Consider the following 24,901-nt stretch of genomic DNA (forward strand, 5'->3'; position numbering starts at 1 on the left):
TTATTAAAATTTAATTTATTGATTAATTATTTGCTAATTTTATGGGGTTTACAATATCTCTCTGATTACTTGTGTAATTCCTCTCTTACCTCCACAAATCATTCTTCCTCAAATTGCAGGTATCCTTTATCTTTAGTCATGTCTTTTTCTTCTCATTCATCTTCATATAATAAGTTTCTTTTATCTCTACATTCTAATATTGAGCTAAAGTCCTTTAAGGATGTCAATCAACACTCTAATTGGCGTAGTGCTAATAAAGATGAGCTGGATGCTCTTGAGTTGAATAAAACTTAGCATCTTATTGATTGTCCTACATGTGTTAAACCGGTTGATTGTAAATGGTTCTATCGCATCAAACGCAAGCCTAATAGTTCAGTTGATCGATATAAGATACGCTTTGTGGCTAAAGGATTCACTCAGACTAAAGGTGTTGATTTCTTGAAAACCTTCTCTCCTATTGTCAAGCCTGCCACCATCAGATTAGTTTTGGCATTGGCCTCTATGAAGCATTGTCTCATACATTAATTGGATGTCAATATTGCTTTCTTACATGGGGATCTTTCTAAAGATGTTTACATGACTCTGCCACTCGGGTTTGCATCTCCTTAACCAAATTAATGTTGCAAGCTGCTGAAGTCATTGTATGGTTTACGACAATCTAGTCGTATATGGTATCACAAACTTTCTCATCTTTTGCTATCTCATGGATATCAGAAGACCTTATCTGATTATAGTTTATTTGTTAAATTCACTGGTGTTCAAATTTCTATACTTCTAGTTTATGTTGACAACATCATTTTTACTGGTACTTTCATTTCTGAACTTGCTGCCATTAAGTCTATTTTGTACCAAGACTTCTGAATTCAAGACTTGGGCCTATGAAAATATTTTTTGGGTATTGAGATTTCTCAATCAAAAAAGAAAATTTACTTATCTCAGAAAAAATATTGTCTTGATCTTTTAGAAGATTCTGGTTTACTAGGGACCAAACCTGCCTCTATTCCAATGGATAGTACCACAAGACTATATCAAGACAATAGTCCCCTACTATTTGACCCTTTTGTTTATCGCCGTTTAGTTGGGCGACTTATCTATCTCACCACTACTCAACCAAACATCATGTATGCCACTCAACAATTAAGTCAATTTATGACATCACTTATTGACTCTCATTTTCAAGCTGCTAACCATGTGTTACGATATTTGAAAACTAGTCCCGACAAAGGACTTTTTTTTCCAAGAGAATCAGAAATTCAGCTTCTCGACTTTAGTGACTTTGATTGGGTCGGATGTCTTGATATTCAGCGATCTTTAATAGGCTATTGTTTGCTCTTTAGTTTCTTGGAAGACCAAAAAATAAACCACTGTTGTCCGTGCAGAATATAGTGCACTTGCCAATACAACTTGTGAACTTGAATAGATACTAAATGTGTTATAATTTATACACATGTTTTCTATCTGCTCACCAGTTTTATATTGTGATAATCAAAGTTCCCTTTATATTATTACTAATCCAGTTTTTCATGAACTGACCAAATATTTAGAGGTTGATTGTCATTTAGTTCGACAGAGAGCTCAAGAGTGATGAAACTTCTTCCCATTCCCTTTTCTAATTAGCTAACTGATATCTTCATCAAGCCTTTGTCTCCTCATCTCTTTAATCTTAATCTCAATAAACTTGGTGTTCTTGATATCTTTCATGCTCCAGCTTGCGGAGGTGTATTAAATCACTCGTCCACCTTACCCATGACAACAACAAAGAAGTCTCATACCAACCCATAAATTCAGCTCAACAGAATACATAAATTTGGTTACAATTTCAACCTATATATTTTAGCTTTAACTTTGTAATTGTATACTCTTTATGTATTTTTAATACACTCTTTCAGTTTTATTATATCTGATAGTGTTATACATTAGCATAATCATAGGAGAATTAACTTTAGCGAGTTAATGGTATGGTGTTTAGTCACCACAAGAATATTTTTATATAGAAATATCAATCAATCATGTATGATTTTTTATGAAAATAATATATTTAACATGGATGTTATTTGTTAGGTAAAAAATAATAAATCGATAAAAAAAATCACTACAATGGGTATATTCATTTTAAAAAAATACACTAGCCACCCTGAATTACTACAGGTCTAATTTTCATTGGGCAGCGATAGAATGCCTAAATTGAGTGATTTCTGGGATATGGTATTCATCTAACAAATAATCAATGAAACACTCGTCCATGCCTTCTCATTTTGAGTACATTTATACATAAAAACAATTATACATAAAGAAAAAAAAAAGAAGAAAAGGAGAGCTAAAATACAAGAGCAATAAAAATGATGATTCTTATAATTTTGTTCGGCCATCTATATATAGAAGACCAGAAGACCATGATTATCTAACAAAATTAATTCATATTTATTGTATTTAATTTGAACAAATAAGAAATCATCTTATTTTAGTTTGGTCTTTAATTCACTTTATTTTAATTTTGCTCAGTAGATATGATTTGATTTTATTTAATTTAATTATTAATTAAAAATATTTCAGTTGTCTATTTTATTTATAGATTTATTATTTTAATAATGACTAACAAATTAATCAAATCAATTAATTAATACACATAATTAGTAAACTTAATTTGATTTAATAAATAAAAAGAAATAAATTAAAAAATACTACTAGAACATTAAAAGAAATAAATTAAAAAAATATATCAAAATAAATTGATATAAATTATATAAATTGTGTGATATTTAAATATTTAATGAGTTAAAAAATAAATCGAAAAACACTTTTAGAAGCATGCCACATCCGTTTCATCATTAAGCGTAAAAATTTGATTTTTATATAATAGAATAAATAAAATGTATGAAAAAGGTAAAAATATTTATATTTTAAAAGAATAGACGAATTTAATTGTACCAAACAAAATATAATTTTTTGTAAAAGAACTGATAAATTTTTTAAAATAACAATTAATATAGATTTTTCTAAAGATAATTAAGATCACAATCCTTTTAAATAAAAATAGATATAATTATAATTATATAATCAAAGAATAAAATGCTAATAAATTTATATTTATTAACATTTTAATGTAAATATATTTTGGTGAGTTTAATTTCTTTTTTTTTTTCTTCAAATGAAAACTTTCATATCCTAATAGCCTTCGTCATAGCCATAAGCTCATAAGAGAGTAAGAGAACATATACATTTAATATTTATTCATTAACATGACAAATTTGTGTATAAACTTAATCAAACGTATATATTTTTAGATGAAAAATATAAAACCAAATGATAATATAAAACAAATCAGACGAACAAATTAAAAGAATAATTAATTTTTATATAATAATAATATAATATAATTCTACATAGTTAAACAATTAATAATAATAATACTGAAAAATGATGTTGTTGCTTTAATTTTTTTTTCTGACTATTGTGTTTTCTTCTCTCTTTACTTTTTTTTTAATTGTCAAGTCATAAAAAAAATAAAAAACAATACAAGAGAACGGAAATAGCGAGATCAGTAATAATCACACAAATTAAAATACATAAAAAAATAGACTAATATATAATAGAATTAACATTAGTATATTTTATTATTAAATAAATAAAATTAACGTAAAACCAAATTACACCTAAAAAAAAGGTTAAAATAGCAAAAATGATAAAAAGATGTTTTTTACAATTTTATTCGGTCAACTTTATATATAGAAGATTGAAAAATAATAAACTTCTAACTAAATTAATTTATATTTATTTTATTCAATTTAAATAAGTAATAAATTATTTTATTTTATTTAGTTTATAAATTTATATATCATAAAAATCAAATCAATTAATTGATATACATAATTTTAAATTGTATGGTATTTAAATATTTAATTAAATTAATTAATTAATATAATTAATTTATTATAATAAATTTTTTAAAAATAAATTAGGATATATTTGGAAAAATATACTACATCATTTTTATCATTAGATGTAAAAGCATAATTTTTTATATAATAAAATAGATATGCTGAAAAAAATTAAGTTCTCTTTGAGATTCTGATTTTGTTGCGTCGTTTTTAGGTTGTTTTTCTCTTTCATGTGTCTCGCATAGAAAATATAATGACAAAAAATAAGTTAGCCAAAATAAGTATTTTATATTTTTGTGTGTTTTTTTCGCAATAAATATTTTTTTCGATAATCCAACGAACTATAATTTAAATAATATAATCTCTTCATCTTCATTTATAAGTTTCAGGTTCATTCCTAACTTTTAAAAAAAATATATATTCTTTTCCACAGTGCATATTAAATGACATACAAGCAAAGTGTACCATTTAATTAGAACGACATAAATTATAAATGATATCTAATAAAAAAAAATACAAATCTAATAATATTCTCACGATATGAGAGTACAAGCCACATTTTAGACTTTTAATTGATATAATAAATTTTTTTATAACTATCTTTATTTATTTAATTACACTAATTTTAGAAAAGCTCTCTCTCTATATAATCATGACTTTTACCACCCATAATTATGCAATTTTTTCCATCCCAAATAAAAATCTCAAATTTTCATAACATTAATTCTAAAAAATTTTTAAATTATCACAACACATTTTATAAAAACCCCAAACATCTCAAACCTAATCAATTTCAATTTATTGAAAATTAGAAATATCTAAAAAAAATTAGTTTGTGACCTATAAAATAAAAAATAATAAACAATATTCAAACTTTTAGTTAATAATATATATTTTGGAATTAGATAATATTAAATGTAATAAATATGTAATTATGGATATTAAGTTAAAGATATTTTATCATCTTTTACTATGTAACGCAATGTGTACATAAAATGTTATAAGTAAAAAATAAAAAATATAATGTGGGAGAAAATTATGAAGTAAATTTTAAATATTATTTTGATGTGATCATATTAGAATAAACAAATAAACACACACACATAATAATAACCAGAACAATTAGAAAATAATGAGTGATATTATATGCAATAAATGCGTAATTATAAATGTTAAATACATGGAATTATAAATATTATATGTATAAAATTATGAATATTATATGTATGAAATTATAGATGTTACGTGTATAAAATTATGAATATTACCCGTATAAAATTATAAATGTTAAGTTAAACATATTTTACATAGAATGTTATAAATAAAATTGAAATATGAAAAAAATTATGCAACAAATTTTAAATATTATGGGTGCATAAAAAGATTAAACAATATCGAACAAGAATGAAAAAAATAAAAGCAATGAATATAAAAGAATTATTATATCGTAAATAAGAATTAAATATTTACAAAATTAAAATAAATGATCAATGCTTCCTACTAATTATTCGTCGTATTGTCTTTTGGTAATCAAAGTTTACCAGCATATTAGATGTCAAATATCTCCTGCAATGGATCTGAACAATTTAGATTAGCCATTAGCCATAGTCATGTTAGATGAGGAGAATCATTACCCTTAATTTGGAGGAAAAAACCGTAGGAGTGGGAGTTAGATTAACCATAGTCATGTTAGTTCTTTCTAATAAATCGGTAACACATTTCTTTTGAGGTAATATAATCTTACTACTGTTTCTATAAGTGGCATCTAAGCCAAGAAAGAAATTAAATTTACTAAGGTCTTTTGAATGAAGTTAGTTGATTAATAGTTGAAGTTCATGAGGATTATCACCAGTCAATAGGATATCATCAACATATGCACAGAGAAGAATCATAGAGTTAGATGTGTTTCTCACAAACAATGATGGATCTGATTTTTGCTTTTCAATCCAAATTTCTGTAAAGTAGATGATAAGGTTAAGAACCAAGCTCTAGGAGCCTATTTGAGACCATAAATAACTTTCTTTAACCTGCAAAGCAAAGTAGGATTAGCATCACAAAATCCTTAAGGCTCTCTGGTTCTCATTGTAGGATTAGCAATGATTTGAGGCTCTAGAGGAGGAGTAGTAGTCATTGTAGACTAAAAAACATTGTTAATAGAAAAATGAGAAGCATAGAAAAATTTAAATTCATCAAATACAACATTTCTTGAAAGATACAATTTTCCATTTAGAGATAAACACTTGTAAACCCAAGAATAAGCATATTTGTACTTGTGAAGGTCCTAAAGGAGGATCACACGCACAACCAAATATTTTGAGAAATTGATAATCTGTTTTTTAATGAAATAGTTTTTCAAATGGTGAAATATGATCTAAGACAACAGTGAGGAGTCTACTAATTATATACATAGCAGTTTGGAAAACATTATTCCAGAATTGTAAAGGCAGGGCAATAGTGGCAGCAAAGATAGACTTACTTCAGTAATGTGTCTATGTTTACTTTCCATTGTCCCTTGTTGTTGGTGTATATAGGGACATAATAACCTATGAAATAATGTCTTGTTCAATTAAAAAAATTTAAAGGAATGAGATAGAAATTCTGAACTATGATTTGTTTGTAAAAGCTTTCAGTTTATATCCTTTTTGCTTTCCAAATAGAGTCTTATAATTCTTGAATGCTGTCAATGCCTCAGATTTGTTAACTAAGAGTGAAATAGATGTATAGGTAGTATGAGCCTCTCAACAAACCCTAGATTTCATAGGAGTTAGGCCACATATATCTACATAAACTAGTTCTAAGGGATAAGCATACATAGAATTGATCTAGTTTTGTCATAGAGCGAAATTTGAACAATTTGAATATGAAATATGAGATTTATTAAGAATTTCCAAGACAATTTTGATGGAAGGGTTGCCTAAACGTTTGTGCCATATATCCACAGAATTATTAGAACTAGTAGTAGCAGTCAATGTTGTTTTATTTGTTACACACTTAGGGGTAGGGTTAATTTGTCTAGATACAATTAAATTGGGAAAAACATAAATTTCACTCTTAGCTATCCCTTGAAGTAACGAATAAAATAATGATGAGGCTAGAATTCAAAAAAGACAACATTATCAACAGTAGATTTTGAGTTATTTGCGGCACAACTAATAGATTATTCAATTTGAAAGAAAAATCAAATTTTGAATCATAAAGAATACCTTGGTTATTATCTATGTACAATTAATCTAAACCTGTTTGAGATTCTGTAGATTGAAAGAGATTGCTTGCTTCAGCTGTGACATGGTGGCTGGCCCTTGAATCTGGGTACCAACCTGAGCTTTACAATGATAAGGAGGTTGAAGGTGCAGCCAAGAATGCCCTGGATGAAAATGGAACTGGTGGTTGGTAGGATTGAGCTGATGATGAAGCATTGGTATTCATAATTCTGATCAAACCTATAATAACAACTCCAAGCCGCATGACCAACTTGATTACAAATTTGACAAAACAATCGATTGTTTGTGTTTGTTCTTGGTGGATTGTTTCTTGGAAAATTCTGAGTAGGAAAGAATGTGGATTGAGACAAATTTGCAATTGGTATAGAATGATCTGGCTTCTTGAAACGATTTAACATATCCTCATATGCAATTAACTAAGATTCAGCTTCAATAATTGTGATTCTTCCCATTTTTGCCTTAATAGTGCCAATATAACTTTGGTACTCTTTTGTTAAGCCATCTAAAATAGCCTGAATATGATCATCATCAGAGAATGGTGAATCTAGGGCAATCAAAGAATCCACCAATTAAGTTGAGTTGTGTTTTTAAGGTTTGGACCTGTGCTCTAGAAAATGCAATAAAGAAGGCTGGCTTCAATCGTGTCCCACATTTGGTAGAAGAATTTGCAATGAATTAACTTGTTTTTGAAGTTGGTGTTGATTGATGCTAACAACCATGTCATGATGACAAATCTTGGAGCTTCCATTCTTTGTATGCTTCTGTTTGTTTGAGCAGCTTTTTTCATCATTCTATTTAGTTTTATAAAAAATACTTCATTTAAATTATAAGAAGAATGATAAATAAATATATTAATGCATCACGGTTGATTTTGTGCTTCTTGAGTTTGTACTTGTTCTCCAGATTATCGACTTTGTTTTTGTACTACTGTCATGTAAGACATTCTATTAATTATTTAACTTTAACCTCACGGTGGAACTACATTGAAGCTAAATGAAACTTTTTTATATTCAAATGAGACACTTTAAACCTTAAAGACCAAAACAGAATTACGCCTAAATGTAGAAGACCAATTTAATACTTTACCCTATATACTATAACTGTATTCTATTAATGCAATCACTGGTCCCCACATTAAACACCATTGATAACATCAATATCAACAATAAAATGCAAGGTTTTAAAAACCGATTCGAATAGATCGGTCGAACCATAAATCAATGAAAAAGAGGATCAATCAAAAACTATAACCGCTGAATTTAAAAATCACATTTGGACCACCAAACCGATTAAGAATCGACCGATCGAATTGAATCGAAATCTGTTTGGTTTTTAATTTTTTGTCCAAAACAGTGCCATTTTTTCAAGGAACTCTAGCCAAAGCTGTGCAGTACTCTTGTCTTTGTCTCTCTCACTCACTCACACTCAGTCACTCCTTCTACTTCTTCGCACTGCTGCCTCTCATTTCGAGCTCTTCTCTCAGTCTTTCACTTCTGTCTAGCCACCGCCTTGTCACTGCCGCCGTCGCAACTGCTGGAAGCTGCCTTTCCTACTATGGCGTCTTCGCCACCATTCGAACTTTGAAGCCACCGTCGCCACTGCAACAGGTCTCGCCTCGTGCCTCAATCGCGCAACCACTGTCCCGCCGCAGCGTTGTCTCTTTCACTATTCGAACTTTGAAGCCACCATTGCCATTGATCTCATCTCGTTCCTCCATCGCGCAGCCACTGTCCCGTTGCGCTGGCTCTGTTTCACTGCGCTTCATCCCTTCAGCCGCGTCAACCCTTCCGTCATGCTCCTTGTCCCCATCTGTGCTCTGTCTACTACTTTGCTCTCTCTAGAAGGTTTTTTTAACTATCATTAAGTAATTATTGTTTTAATTGGCTAGTTAATATGTAATTTTTTATTTTTTTTCTTCAATTATTGTTATCATTAGTCATTATTGTGGTTTAGGATGGTGGATGATCTTGAATATTAATTCTGATATGCTCTGATTTTATTAATTGATTGAATTGATTCTGATATTCTTGATTCAAACTTTGTTGTTGTTGATATTTGATGTATCACTGGATTTATGTTGACTGTTGAAATAATTGAGTTACTGTAAGCCTATAATATTATTACTAGCTTAGCTTGTTCTGGGTTGATTAATTCTGTTACTGATTTACTACTTGATGATAAATTGATACTAATTTGTTACTCATTTTTATTTGTTTTTGGTTGATTAATTCTGTTTTTGATAAAATTAAGTTATTTGACTTTTGAGTTTGTACTATAAAAATTATTTTGAAAACTTTGTTAATTTTAGTTAAAAAAATTATGCTAAAAACCTGAAATCTTGATATTTTTGTTAATCTTTAAAAACATTTATCGTTGCTGTATAATTTTTTATTTTGTTATTGTAATTTAATTGTTGAGGTTGTTATTGTGTAACTTTCAATTGTACTTCTTGTTGGTGTTGTTTGGAGTTAAGTCTCAAAGTAGTCCCTGAACTTGCACTCGAGTTTCAAAGTAATTCCTAAAGTTAATAATTACTCAAATTTGTCCCCGAACTTATACTTCGGGACTCATAATAGTCCCTCAAACATTTTTCGTTCATCAAAATCTTAAAACGACGTTGTTTTGAACAAAAAAAATTAAAAAAAAAAGAAAAAAGAAACGTAGCATAAAACCCCCAATCCAAAAAAGAAAGAAAGAACGTGTAGCGTACCCACCCTCACCCCCACCCCCAATCTGTTCCCTTCCCTATTCCCAACCCCTTTCCCTCTCCCAACCTTTCCCTTTCCCTTCTCCATCTCCAACCCGTCTTTTTTTCCTCCTCCAACATTTTCCCTTTTCCTTTTTCTTCTTCTTCCCCAACGCCCTTCTCCTTCCCTTTCCTCTTCTGCTCCCCCAACCTGAGATTCTTTTCCTTTTCTTTCTCCTTTTTAATCTGATGCCTTCTCTTTTTCCAACCATACTTTCACACTCATAAGAGCTCTTCTCAACCTTCGCTGCCGCTGCCTTTCGCTGACTTCTGTTTCACTGCCGCCGCTGCTCGACAGCCTCCATCTCCAACCGGTCTCCCTCTTCTCTCCTCTGGCACGGTTCTTTCTCTCGGCCATGATAATTTCTTTTTCTCTAATTTTTTTAGTTATTCAATCATTGTTCTCTAATGTTCTGGGTGATTGTTGCTGTTGATCCTATTTTAATATAACAACAATGGTTAATTTTAATTGTTTTTTATTCTGTAATTATTATTGGTTTTTTTTATTGTTTCTAATTTTTTGTGCTTGTTACTGTTTAAGTTGATTGATACATGCTATTTAACTTGATTGAACTTTTCTTATTAATGCTGATTTTTTTGTGATATTTTGTAGTATTGGTTTTTATTTTTGTGACCTTTTGAAAAAGAAGAATTAGAACAGAGTTGAAGAAGAAGAAGAAGAACAGCGTTGAAGAAGAAGAAGGGAATTCTTTTTTTTTTTCTAATATAAAACGACGCGTACTTCTTTTTTTTTTGTTCAAAACGACGTCGCTTTCTTTTTCTTTTTTTTTTTTTTTTTTGTTCAAAACGACGTCGTTTTAAAGTTCCGATGAATGGAAAATGCTTGAGGGACTATTATGAGTCTCGGAGTACAAGTTTAGGGACTATTATGAATCTTAGAGTACAAGTTTGGGGACGAATTTGAGTATTATTAACTTCAGAGATTATTTTGAGGTTAGAGTGCAAGTTCAGAGACTACTTTAAGACTTAACTCGTGTTGTTTGTTTAATTATTTATTATGTTAGTCTTTGTGGTACAAATTTTCCTGATTTGAAAGCTTTTTTTTTTTTTTTTTTTCGATAAGCCTACATTTAGCTTAGATAAAATTCTCTATGGTGCTGTTTTTATATACCAAGAATATATAATACAATGTGGTACAATTCTTCTTCCTATTATTGTCCTTTTGATTATTGGGTAGTTGTATTTTTGTTAAATTGTTAATTAATTTTTGTTGTTGGTAAATGATGGCGGCTTTAATTTTTGTCTGATTATTATTATTATTATGTTTTATAATTTTTTTATTTTTAGATGATAGTATCCATCAAAAAGTACTTAAGAATAATAATGTATCTTATAGAGAATAATTTAACTTTTAATTATCTCAATTTTAATGATATTTTTCATTTTTTTATTAGATTATAATTATATTTTAATATTTTTATTTATATTTTATTTTAAAATAATTATTTCAGTTATTACGGTTGAATTAGTAATTTAATAAATCAATAACCAAAACAGTTCGATGATTGGTTCGATTTTTAAAACCTCAATAAAAATGATAAAAAGCATGATGGTACGACGTTTAAATGTTATTGATGAATGAAATAAATAACTTAAAGAAATGAAAAGTTGTTTTGGGTGAATTGTATGGTCTGCTAAGCGTTTTTCCTATAAAATTGTATACCAATCCAAATTCATTTAGACATAATTTTTGCTAGATAAAACTTGATGATAATATAAAATTAAAATGTACATAAATTTGAGTTGTTGGATTATATAATTTATTCCATCTTTAATTTTTACAAAATTTGGCACGGATAATGTTCAAAATTATTTAGGTCATTGTAATTATTTAACATTAAAAAAAAAAGTAAATTTTTATCAAAAAAATATGAGCGGTGTCATTTGATCATACGAGAAACATTAATACTTTAATTTGCTACTTCCCAAGATTTGGACTAAACATTATTAATTAAAAGGAAAGAGCATTTTATTAATGGAGAGTGCTAGGGAACAATGAAAATTTTGAACAACATGAACAACCACCAATCAAATAAAAATACACTACACCCTAATTTAATGCTACTAATCAAATTTACTCTTTTAATCCTATTAATTCACATTGTTTACACATTGTTCAAAAACCTTGTTGGTTACCTATACTTTTCCTTTATTAATATGGTGTGTTAAAGATTTTTCAGTGGTGTGTTTAGCTTGATTTACTTCTTTATTTTGGCTGCTTGAAAGTTGAAACGAGGATATGGTGTTGTGAGTTTCTCATCTGTTTCGTGTAAACTGTATGGAATCTTCCTATAAGCCACCAAAACGCAAGTTAGTTAATTCATTTTATTTTTGTTTTCTAAAAAATAATTCTGTTAGGCTGCGTTTGTTTATAGAATAGAACATTGAGATACGGATACAAAAATATAAAATTGTGTTTGACGGATGAGATATGAGATATGAACAAAGATATTGTATTTAGAGATATTAAATTAATGTATTTTGTATTCATCCTGACAAAAAAAATACAGAAATACTAACAAAGGATATAACTTATTTTTTTCTTTTATTATTCTTATTAATTTTTTATAATTATATTTTTTTACTATTATATTTTTTTTCTAAAACATTTTTGGATGAAAAAAATGATAATAAATTAAATTTTTATAATTTATTTTAATTTATCACCAAATAAAATATAAAAACACAATTTTATATTTTTATTTTTGTGTCTTATTTTTAATATTTTTTTTTATTTTATTCTCAAAAACAAATGCAGTCTTACGGTGTTTAGGCATACAGGGACATAGAGTTTATCATTTTTCATAAATCGTTTATAAAATAGGAAGAGTTTTACATGTATATATCAATGTATTTTATTGACATGACGTTCCATTGTTAATTTTTAGGTAAATATGATTTATATTAAGATACGTAGATGGTGGAGATTTTGGTAAGATTTTATTGGTTGGGTTGGATTTTTCCAAGTTCAATTCATAGAGGAAGGGAGATGTGCTGTCCATCAAGCCACTTGATAAGAGTGAAAAGGAGGGAAGAACACAATGGCTAAATACTTCATTTGTTGATTTAATTTTGTCCTAGAAAATAAAAATAAATAATATGCCTAATTTTGTCGTTCTAGATTTTTTTTCCTTTTAAAGACGAAGAGAGTACAATGTTCCAGTGCTGTACATTGTACGTGTGAGAATTTCTGATAAATATAAAAAATGTTTTTAGAGATTTAGTGTTTCAAGTGTTTTTGTGACAATATTAACCATTAATCTTAATCATAATATTTCTACGAGATCAATAACAAAAATGATTGAAGCATAAGAAACACTGAAACATTTAAAATAATTTTTAAAATATATTTAGTAATAATTGTATTGTAGGTACGATATTATTATTAATTTTTTTTAAATAAATAAAATAAATCTTTTATTTATAGAGATAGATAATTTATAGTGTTTTTATCGATTTACACTCTATGATTTATTTCATTTACAGTATAAACAAAATAATACTGTGTATATCTCGTTTACATTGTATATGAGATCAACGATAATTTATGACGTTTACATTATAAACGAGATATGGTACGACAAATTTTGAACAGCTATAAAAGGATCTGCAACCATTTATATTCTTCAAAAATATTTCACTTTTTCTTTTCCTTTGGTTTTCTTCCAAAAATTAAGAGAGAATGTCTAGTGGTAGTGGATATGTGGTTTTAGGTGGGTATCCCAATTGTCATATGACAAATAGTGATACGGGTGATATTTGAGTGTGATAATCCCATTCTGTTGCGCACTCAGAGAGTAAGTTCTTTGTCCAAGCCAAAGAGTCTAATATTGAGGAGGAGCATTGATGCTAATGGGAGAAAAGTGGTCGGAAGAGTTGGGTATAGGTTACTAGCACCAATGAAAAATGTAATTTTCCGGTTTTGTTTGTTTTGCCTCCTTGGCGATGAGCATGTGCACCTCATGTTTGATATCTACGAGAGAATCATGGCGGAACAAGTTATGGAACTTTATGCGGAGGTTGGTGATGTTGGTGGCGGTGGATCTGGCCACTCGAATTTTGTGCAGGATGACCCACCTCTTTCACGACCACCGCTACATTGTGCTAGTCTAGTGGAAGACATGGACGTGGATGGTGAGGAGTCTGATGAGGAGTATGTTACCAATAGCAACGATAGTAGTTCTTCTGAGGATGATGATGAGGAGGAGGAGTTTATACCAGAGACTCCAGTCAACACATCAGTTCGGTATCTTCTACCTGTCCCGCAACCAATTCCGGTCTTATCAGCTGTATGCAGTCACTATCATACATCGAATTTGGACGTGATGCACGAAAAAAATTCCATTTTCCAATATGGGTGGGGCGATTACAACATAGACGGTGGTGTGAAGTTTAAAGTTGGCTGGTGCGCAGAAATTGTGATTACACTTTAATTATGTAAAATTCATTGCTCTTTCTTTCCCTGGTAATGGCGCCAAACACATGATGCCAATACCATGGTTCACAACTTCGCACAACTAACCAGCAAGTGCACTGGGTCGTCCAAGTAATACCTTACGTGAGTAAGGGTCGAATCCCACGGAGATTGTTGGTATGAAGCAAGCTATGGTCACCTTGTAAATCTCAGTCAGGCGGATATAAAATAATAATGGGGTTTTCGAAAATAATTAATAAAATAGGGATAGAAATACTTATGTAAATCATTGGTGAGAATTTCAGATAAGCGAATAGAGATGCTTTCGTTCCTCTGAACTTCTGCTTTCCTGCTGCCTTCATCCAATCAGTCTTACTCCTTTCCATGGCTGGCTTTATGTGATACATCACCATTGTCAATGGCTACTTTCGGTCTTCTCTCGGGAAAATGATCCAAATGCCCTGTCACGGCACGGCTAATCGTCTGGAGGCATCACCCTTGTCAATGGTTTCATCCTATCCTCTCAGTGAAAATGGTCAACGCACCCTGTCACGGCACGGCTATTCATCTGTCGTTCTCGATCCTGCTGGAATAGGATTTACTATCCTTTTGCGTCTGTCACTAACGCCTAGCACTCGCGAGTTTGAAGCTCGTCACAGTCATTCAATCATTGAATCCTACTCGGAATACCACAGACAAGGTTTAGACTTTCCGGATTCTCTTGAATGCCGCCATCATTCTAGCTTACACCACGAAGATTCCAATTAAGAGATCTAAGAGATACTCATTCAATCTAATGTAGAACGGAAGTGGTTGTCAGGCACGCATTCATAAGGAATGATGATGATTGTCACGTTCATCACATTCAGGTTGAAGTGCGAATGAATATCTTAGAAGCGAAATAAGATGAATTGAATAGAAAACAGTAGTACTTTGCGTTAATCTTTGAGGAACAGCAGAGCTCCACACCTTAATCTATGGAGTGTAGAAACTCTATCGTTGAAAATACATAAGTGATAATGGAGTTCATTGGTCTCGGCCCCAGAGGGGGAACCGGAGTAACCAAGACTGTGAATACAATGATAACAAGTTCTATTTATAATAAACTAGCTACTAGGGTTTACAGAAGTAAGTAATTGATGTATAAATCCACTTCCGGGACCCACTTGGTGTGTGCTTGGGCTGAGCTTGAAGGTTACACGTGTAGAGGTCCTTCTTGGAGTTGAACGCCAGCTTTTGTGCCAGTTTGGGCGTTGAACTCCACTTTGCAGCTTGTTTCTGGCGCTGGACGCCAGAATTGGGCAGAGAGCTGGTGTTGAACGCCAGTTTGCGTCATCTAAACTTGGGCAAAGTATGGACTATTATATATTTCTGGAAAGCCCTGGATGTATACTTTCCAATGCAATTGGAAGCGCGCCATTTTGAGTTTCGTAGCTCCAGAAAATCCATTTTGAGTGCAGGGAGGTCAGAATCCAACAGCATCAGCAGTCCTTCTTCAACCTCTGAATCTGATTTTTGCTCAAGTCCCTCAATTTCAGTCAGAAAATACCTGAAATCACAGAAAAACACACAAACTCATAGTAAAGTCCAGAAATGTGAATTTAACATAAAAACTAATGAAAACATCCTTGAAAGTAACTAGATTCTACTAAAAACATACTAAAAACAATGCCAAAAAGCGTATAAATTATCCGCTCATCACAACACCAAACTTAAATTGTTGCTTGTCCCCAAGTAACTGAAAATAAAATAGGATAAAAAGAAGAGAATATACTATAAATTCCAAACTATCAATGAAACATAGCTTCAATCATATGAGCGGGACTTATAGCTTTTTGCCTCTTGAATAGTTTTGGCATCTCACTTTATCCATTGAGGTTCAAATTGATTGGCATCTATAGGAACTCAGAGTTCAGATAGTGTTATTGATTCTCCTAGTTCAGTATGATGATTCTTGAACACAGCTATTTTATGAGTCTTGGCTGTGGCCCTAAGCACTTTGTTTTCCAGTATTACCACCGGATACATAAATGCCACAGACACATAATTGGGTGAACCTTTTCAGATTGTGACTCAGCTTTGCTAAAGTCCCCAATTAGAGGTGTCCAGGGTTCTTAAGCACACTCTTTTTTTGCTTTAGACCTTGACTTTAACCGCTCAGTCTCAAGCTTTCACTTGACACCTACACGCCACAAGCACATGGTTAGGGAAAGCTTGGTTTAGCCGCTTAGGCCAGGATTTTATTCCTTTAGGCCCTCCTATCCACTGATGCTCAAAGCCTTGGGATCCTTTTTATTTGCCCTTGCCTTTTGGTTTTAAGGGTTATTGGCTTTTTGCTCTTGCCTCTTGGTTTTAAGAGCTTTTGGCTTTTTCTGCTTGCTTTTTCTTTTTCTTTCTAATTTTTTTTTCGCCTATTTTTTTTCTGCAAGATTTGTTCTTTGCTGCTTTTTCTTGCTTCAAGAATCATTTTTATGATTTTTCAAATTATCAAATAACATGTTTCCTAGTCATCATTCTTTCAAGAACCAACATATTTAACATTCTTAAACAACAACTTCAAAAGACATATGCACTGTTCAAGCATTCATTCAGAAAACAAGAAGCATTGTCACCACATCAACATAATTAAACTAAGTTCAAGGATAAATTCGAAACTCATGTACTTCTTGTTCTTTTGATTTAAAACATTTTTCATTTAAGAGAGGTGATAGATTCATAGGACATTCATAACTTTAAGACATAGTTACTAAATACTAATGATCATGTAATGAAGACACAAACATAGATAAGCACTTAACATAGAGAAAACGAAAAATAGAAGAAATAAGAACAAGGAGTGAATCCACCTTAGTGATGGTGGCGTTTCCTTCTTGAGGAACCAATGATGTCCTTGAGCTCTTCTCTGTCTCTTCTTTGTCTTTGTTGCTCCTCCCTCATTGCTCTTTGATCTTCTCTAATTTCATGAAGGATAATGGAGTGCTCTTGATGTTCCACCGTTAGTTGTCCCATGTTGGAACTTAATTCTCCTAGGGAGGTGTTGATTTGCTCCCAAAAATTCTTTGGAGGAAGGTGCATCCCTTGAGGTATCTCAGGGATCCCTTGATGGTGAGCTTCCTCATATGTTTCTTGAGCTCCATGAGTGGGCCCTCTTGTTTGCTCCATCTTTTTCTTAGTGATGGGCTTGTGAGATGAATCTTTCCATCTCCCATAGCTCAGAGGTGGAAGCACTTGCCTTCCCTTTCCTCTTTGAGGTTTCTTTGGCCTTAGGTGCCAGTAATGGTAATGGAAAAATAAAAAGCTTATGCTTTTACCACACCAAACTTAGAATGTTGCTCGCCCTCGAGCAAAAGAAGAAATAATAGAAGAAGAAGAAAAAGATATGGAGGAGATGGAGGGATGTGTGTATGGATGTGAGTGGTGAATGTAAAACAGAAGGGATGACCATGAATGGAGAGAGAGAGAGGGTGAGGTGAGTGGGGATCCTGTGGGATTCACAGATCCTGAGATGATCCTGTGGTGTCTACAGATCTTGAGGTGATCCTGTGGTGTCCACAGATCCGGAGGTGTCAAGGATTTACATCCCTGCACCCATTAGGCATGTAAAAAGCCCTTGCACACAACTCTGGGCGTTCAGCGCCAGGTTGGTGCCCATTTTGGGCGTTCAACGCCCATTTGTTGGCCATTTCTGGCGTTGAACGCTAGAACCATGCTTGTTCTGGGCGTTTAGCGCCAGCTCTTCTCCAGGGTGCCATTCTGGCGTTCAGCGCCCAGATGATGCCCATTTTGGGCGTTCAGCGCCCAGACACTACCCATTTTGGGCATTCAGCGCCAGAACCATGCTCTGTTCTAGCATTGAACGCCAGACAGGTGCTTCCTCCAGGGTGTGATTTTTCTTCTGCTGTTTTTGATTCTGTTTCTAAATTTTTTGTTTATTTTGTGACTCCACATGATCATGAACCTAAGATAACATGAAAAACAAAAACAAAATTAGATAAATAAACATTGGGTTACCTCCCAACAAGCGCTTCTTTAATGTCAATAGCTTGACAGTGGGCTCTCATGGAGCCTCACAAATGTGTAGAGCTTTGTTGAGACCTCCCAACACCAAACTTAGAGTTTGGATATGGGGGTTTGACACCAAACTTAGAGTTTGGTTGTGGCCTCCCAACGCCAAACTTAGAGTTTGACTGTGGGGGCTTTGTTTGACTCTGCTTTGAGAGAAGCTTTTTCTGCTTTCTCTCCATGGATGCAGAGAGAGATCCTTGAGTTGTAAACACAAGGTTTTCCTTATTTAATTGAAGGATCAATTCTCCTCTGTCCACATCAATCACAGCTCTTGCTGTGGCTAGGAAAGGTCTTCCTCGGATGATGGATTCATCCTCTTCCTTTCCAGTATCCAGGACTATGAAATTAGCAGGGATGTAAAGGCCTTCAACCTTTACTAATACATCCTCTACTTGTCCATAAGCATGTTTCCTTGAATTATCTGCCATCTCTAATGAGATTCTAGCAGCTTGCACCCCATAGATTCCCAGTTTCTCTATTACAGAGAGGGGCATGAGGTTTATTCCTGAACCAAGGTCACACAGAGCCTTAAAGATCATGGTGCCTATGGTACAAGGTATTATGAACTTTCCACGATCCTGTCTCTTCTGAGGCAATGTCAGTTGATCCAGATCACTTAGTTCATTGGTGAACAAGGGAGGTTCATCTTCCCAAGTTTCAATACCAAATAATTTGGCATTCAGCTTCATGATTGCACCAAGAAACTTGGCAGTTTGCTCTTCTATAACATCCTCATTCTCTTCAGAAGAGGAGTACTCATCAGAGCTCATGAATGGCATAAGGAGGTTCAATGGAATCTCTATGGTCTCTAGATGAGTCTCAGATTCCTTTGGTTCCTCAGAAGGAAACTCCTTATTGATCACTGGACGTCCCAGGGGGTCTTCCCCCTTGGGATTCACGTCCTCTCCTTCCCTTACAGGTTCGGCCATGGTGCTTATGTCAATGGCCTTGCACTCTCCTTTTGGATTCTCTTTTGTATTGCTTGGGAGAGCACTAAGAGGGATTTCAGTGATCCTTTTACTCAGCTGGCCCACTTGTGCTTCCAAATTTCTAATGGAAGACCTTGTTTCATTCATGAAACTTACAGTGGCCTTAGATAGATCAGAGACTACGTTTGCTAAATTAGAAGTATTTTGTTCAGAGTTCTCTGTCTGTTACTGAGTGGATGATGGAAAAGGTTTATTATTGTTAAACCTGTTTCTTCCACCATTATTAAAGCCTTGTTGAGGCCTTTGATCCTTCCATGAGAGATTTGGATGATTTCTCCATGATGGATTATAGGTGTTTCCATAAGGTTCACCTAAGTAATTCACCTCTGCTATTGCAGGGTTTTCAGGATCATAAGCTTCTTCTGCATAAGAAGCCTCTTGAGTACTGTTGGATGCAGCTTGCATTCCATTCAGACTCTGAGAAATCATATTGACTTGCTGAGTCAATATTTTGTTTTGAGCCAATATGGCATTTAGAGTATCAACTTCAAGAACTCCCTTCTTCATAGGCGTCCCATTACTCACAGGATTCCTCTCAGAAGTGTACATGAACTGGTTATTAGCAACCATGTCAATGAGTTCTTGAGCTTCTGCAGGCATTTTCTTTAAGTGAATGGATCCACCTGCAGAAGTATCCAATGACATCTTTGATAGCTTAGATAAACCATCATAGAATATATCCAGGATGGTCCATTCTGAAAACATGTCAGAGGGACACTTTTTGGTCAACTGTTTGTATCTTTCCCAAGCTTCATAGAGGGATTCACCATCTTTTTGTTTGAAGGTTTGAACATCCACTCTAAGCTTGCTCAGCTTTTGAGGAGGAAAGAACTTGGCTAAGAAAGCCGTGACCAGCTTATCCCAAGAGTTCAGGCTGTCTTTAGGTTGAGAGTCCAACCATATTCTAGCTCTGTCTCTTACAGCAAAAGGGAAAAGCATGAGCCTGTAGACTTCAGGATCTACTCCATTAGTCTTAACAGTATCACAGATCTGCAAGAATTCTGTTAAGAACTAAAAAGGATCTTCAGATGGAAGTCTATGAAACTTGCAGTTCTGCTGCATTAGAGAAACTAGCTGAGGTTTCAGCTCAAAATTGTTTGCTCCAATGGTAGGAATGGAGATGCTTTTTCCATGTAAATTGGAATTAGGTGCAGTAAAGTCACCAAGCATCCTCCTTGCATTATTATTATTTTCGGCTGCCATCTCCTCTTCTTGTTCGAAAATTTCTGAAAGGTTATCTCTGAATTGTTGTATTTTAGCTTCTCTTAGTTTTCTCTTCAGAGTCCTTTCAGGTTCTGGATCTGCTTCAACAAGAATATTCTTGTCCTTGCTCCTGCTCATATGACAAAGAAGAGGGCACAGAAAATAATAATAATAATAATATGAATCCTTTATACCACAGTATAAAGGTCCTTGTGTTAGTAGAAGAAAAGAAGAAAAAAAATCTGAACTCAGAGAGAGAGAGGGTTCGGATTTTTGGTGGTGTGAGGAAGAGATGTTAGTAGATGAATAAATAAATAGAAGGGGATGAGAGAGAAGGAATTTTCGAAAATACTTTTTGAAAAAGAGTTAGTGATTTTTGAAAATAGTTTTTGAAAAATGTTAGTAATTTTCGAAAATTAAGATTTAAAAGTTAAAATAATTAGTTAATTAAAAAGAATTTTTGAAAAAGAGGGAAGATATTTTCGAAAATTAGAGAGATAGGGAGTTAGTTAGGTAGTTTTGAAAAAGGTGATAAACAAACAAAAAGTTAGCTAGTTAGTTAAAACAAATTTGAAAATCAATTTTGAAAAGATAAGAAGATAGGAAGTTAGAAAAGATATTTTAAAATCAAATTTTGAAAAGGATAAGATAAAGAGATATTTTTGAAAAGATATGATTGAAATTAGTTTTGAAAAAGATTTGATTTTTTTAAAATCACAATTAATGACTTGATTCACAAGAAATCACAAGATATGATTCTAGAACTCAAAGTTTGAATCTTTCTTAACAAGCAAGTAACAAACTTGAAATTTTTGAATCAAAACATTAATTGTTATTGTTATTTTCGACAATTTGGTAGAAAAATTAGGAAAAAGATTTTTGAAAAACATTTTTATAATTTTCGAAAATAACTAAGAAATTTGAAAAAGATTTGATTTTTGAAAAAGATTTTGAAAAAGATGAGATTTTTAAATTGAAAATTTGATTTGACTCATAAGAAACAACTAGATTTTTAAAAATTTTTGAAAAAGTCAAATCTAATTTTCGAAATTTTAAGAGAGAAAAAGGGAAAGATATTTTTTTTGATTTTTGAATTTTTATGATGAGAGGGAAAAACAAGAAAAATGATGCAATGCATGAGAATTTTAGATCAAAACAATGAATGCATGCATGAATGCTATGAATGTCAAGATGAACACCAAGAACACTATGAAGATCATGATGAACACCAAGAACATATTTTTGAAAAATTTTTAATGCAAAGAAAACATGCAAGACACCAAACTTAGAAATCTTTGATGCTTAGACTCTATGGATGCAAGAATGCATATGAAAAACACCATACAACACAAAACAAGAAAACATCAAGATCAAACAAGAAGACTTACCAAGAACAACTTGAAGATCATGAAGAACACTATGAATGCATGAAAATTTCGAAAAATGCAAGATGCACATGCAATAGACACCAAGCTTATAACATGACTCAAGACTCAAACAAGAACACAAAAATTATTTTTGATTTTTATGATTTTCTAATTTTTTTGTATTTTTTTCGAAAATTATTTGAAAAAACAAAAATAAGGATTCCAAAATTTTTAATATGAATTCCAGGAATCTTATGCTCTTTAAACTAAAGCTCCAATCAAAGGGTCAGGCATGGCTTAATAGCCATCCAAGCTCTAGCATGTAAATTACATCCATTGAGGTGATTAGTTGAAGACCAATCCCAAAGGAGTTTGGGTATGGCTTTTCAGCCAGATAGGATTCAACATGTTACCATGAAACTCTAGAATTCATTCTTAAAAGTTTTGAAGCCATAGAATAATTTATTTTTGAAAACATTATTTTATTATTATTTTTTTCGAAAACAAAAGAAAAATTTTTGAAACATTTTTGAAAATTTTTTTGAAAACAAAACAAAAAGAAAATTACCTAATCTGAGCAACAGGATGAACCGTCAGTTGTCCAAACTCGAACAATCCCCGGCAACGGCACCAAAAACTTGGTGCGCAGAAATTGTGATTACACTTTAATTATGTAAAATTCATTGCTCTTTCTTTCCCTGGTAATGGCGCCAATCACATGATGCCAATACCATGGTTCACAACTTCGCACAACTAACCAGCAAGTGCACTGGGTCGTCCAAGTAATACCTTACGTGAGTAAGGGTCGAATCCCACGGAGATTGTTGGTATGAAGCAAGCTATGGTCACCTTGTAAATCTCAGTCAGGCGGATATAAAATAGTAATGGGGTTTTCGAAAATAATTAATAAAATAGGGATAGAAATACTTATGTAAATCATTGGTGAGAATTTCAGATAAGCGAATAGAGATGCTTTCGTTCCTCTGAACCTCTGCTTTCCTGCTGCCTTCATCCAATCAGTCTTACTCCTTTCCATGGCTGGCTTTATGTGATACATCACCATTGTCAATGGCTACTTTCGGTCTTCTCTCGAGAAAATGATCCAGATGCCCTGTCACGGCACGGCTAATCGTCTGGAGGCATCACCCTTGTCAATGGTTTCATCCTATCCTCTCAGTGAAAATGGTCAACGCACCCTGTCACGGCACGACTATTCATCTGTCGGTTCTCGATCCTGCTGGAATAGGATTTACTATCCTTTTGCGTCTGTCACTAACGCCCAGCACTCGCGAGTTTGAAGCTCGTCACAGTCATTCAATCATTGAATCCTACTCGGAATACCATAGACAAGGTTTAGACTTTTCGGATTCTCTTGAATGCCGCCATCATTCTAGCTTACACCACGAAGATTCCGATTAAGAGATCTAAGAGATACTCATTCAATCTAACGTAGAACGGAAGTGGTTGTCAGGCACGCGTTCATAAGGAATGATGATGATTCTCACGTTCATCACATTTAGGTCGAATGAATATCTTAGAAGCGAAATAAGATGAATTGAATAGAAAACAGTAGTACTTTGCATTAATCTTTGAGGAACAGCAGAGCTCCACACCTTAATCTATGGAGTGTAGAAACTCTACCGTTGAAAATACATAAGTGATAATGGAGTTCATTGGTCTTGGCCCCAGAGGGGGAACCGGAGTAACCAAGACTGTGAATACAATGATAACAAATTCTATTTATAATAAACTAGCTACTAGGGTTTACAGAAGTATGTAATTGATGCATAAATCCACTTCCGGGGCCCACTTGGTGTGTGCTTGGGCTGAGCTTGAAGGTTACACGTGTAGAGGTTCTTCTTGGAGTTGAACGTCAGCTTTTGTGCCAGTTTGGGCGTTGAACTCCACTTTGCAGCTTGTTTCTGGCGCTGGACGCCAGAATTGGGCAGAGAGCTGGCATTGAACGCCAGTTTGCGTCGTCTAAACTTGGGCAAAGTATGGACTATTATATATTGCTGGAAAGCCCTGGATGGCTAATTTCCAATGCAATTAAAAGCGCGCCATTTTGAGTTTTGTAGCTCCAGAAAATCCATTTTGAGTGCAGGGAGGTCAGAATCCAACAGCATCAGGAGTCCTTCTTTAACCTCTGAATCTGATTTTTGCTCAAGTCCCTTAATTTCAGCCAGAAAATACCTGAAATCACAGAAAAACACACAAACTCATAGTAAAGTCCAGAAATGTGAATTTAACATAAAAACTAATGAAAACATCCCTGGAAGTAACTAGATTCTACTAAAAACATACTAAAAACAATGCCAAAAAGCGTATAAATTATCCGCTCATCATTGGCACAGATTTAAAAGCAGAGAGGTAGTATAGCAAGGTGTTAAGAATTATAGTATTCGTAGAAGTGATGAGTATCGAGTAGTGGAGTCAGATCAATTAAAGTAACATGTGCATTGCCGGCAATTTGCAGCTGGATGTCCTTGAAGTCTCCGTGTTGTCCTCCAACAGAATCTCAAATATTGGTGGGTCAAGTTTAATTGTGGTATATTTTCTTATTTATCATGATTATTTTGGTTATAAATGCCTATCATGTATATTTTATTTTGTTAGGGAGGTGCGTAGGTTTGGAGGTGTATGATGAGCGGAAAATTTATACGCTTTTTGGCATTATTTTTAGTATGTTTTTAGTAGAATCCAGTTACTTTTAAGGATGTTTTCATTAGTTTTTATGTTAAATTCACATTTCTGGACTTTACTATGAGTTTGTGTGTTTTTCTGTGATTTCAGGTATTTTCTGGCTGAAATTGAGGGACTTGAGCAAAAATCAGATTCAGAGGTTGAAGAAGGACTGCTGATGCTGTTGGATTCTGACCTCCCTGCACTCAAAGTGGATTTTCTGGAGCTACAGAACTCAAAATGGCACACTTTTAATTGCGTTGGAAAGTAGACATCCAGGACTTTCCAGAAATGTATAATAGTCCATACTTTGAA

General features: G+C 32.9%; 1 non-coding gene across 1 annotated transcript; it reads left to right on the forward strand.

Moving 5' to 3' along the window:
• Positions 1-20,037: 20,037 nt before the first annotated feature.
• LOC112731394 (small nucleolar RNA R71) lies at positions 20,038-20,141 on the forward strand. The gene has a single exon (XR_003167173.1). It is a non-coding gene; the product is annotated as a small nucleolar RNA R71 (small nucleolar RNA).
• Positions 20,142-24,901: the final 4,760 nt, after the last annotated feature.

The sequence above is a fragment of the Arachis hypogaea genome, chromosome 12 (assembly GCF_003086295.3).
Source record: "Arachis hypogaea cultivar Tifrunner chromosome 12, arahy.Tifrunner.gnm2.J5K5, whole genome shotgun sequence".
Lineage (NCBI taxonomy): Eukaryota > Viridiplantae > Streptophyta > Magnoliopsida > Fabales > Fabaceae > Arachis > Arachis hypogaea.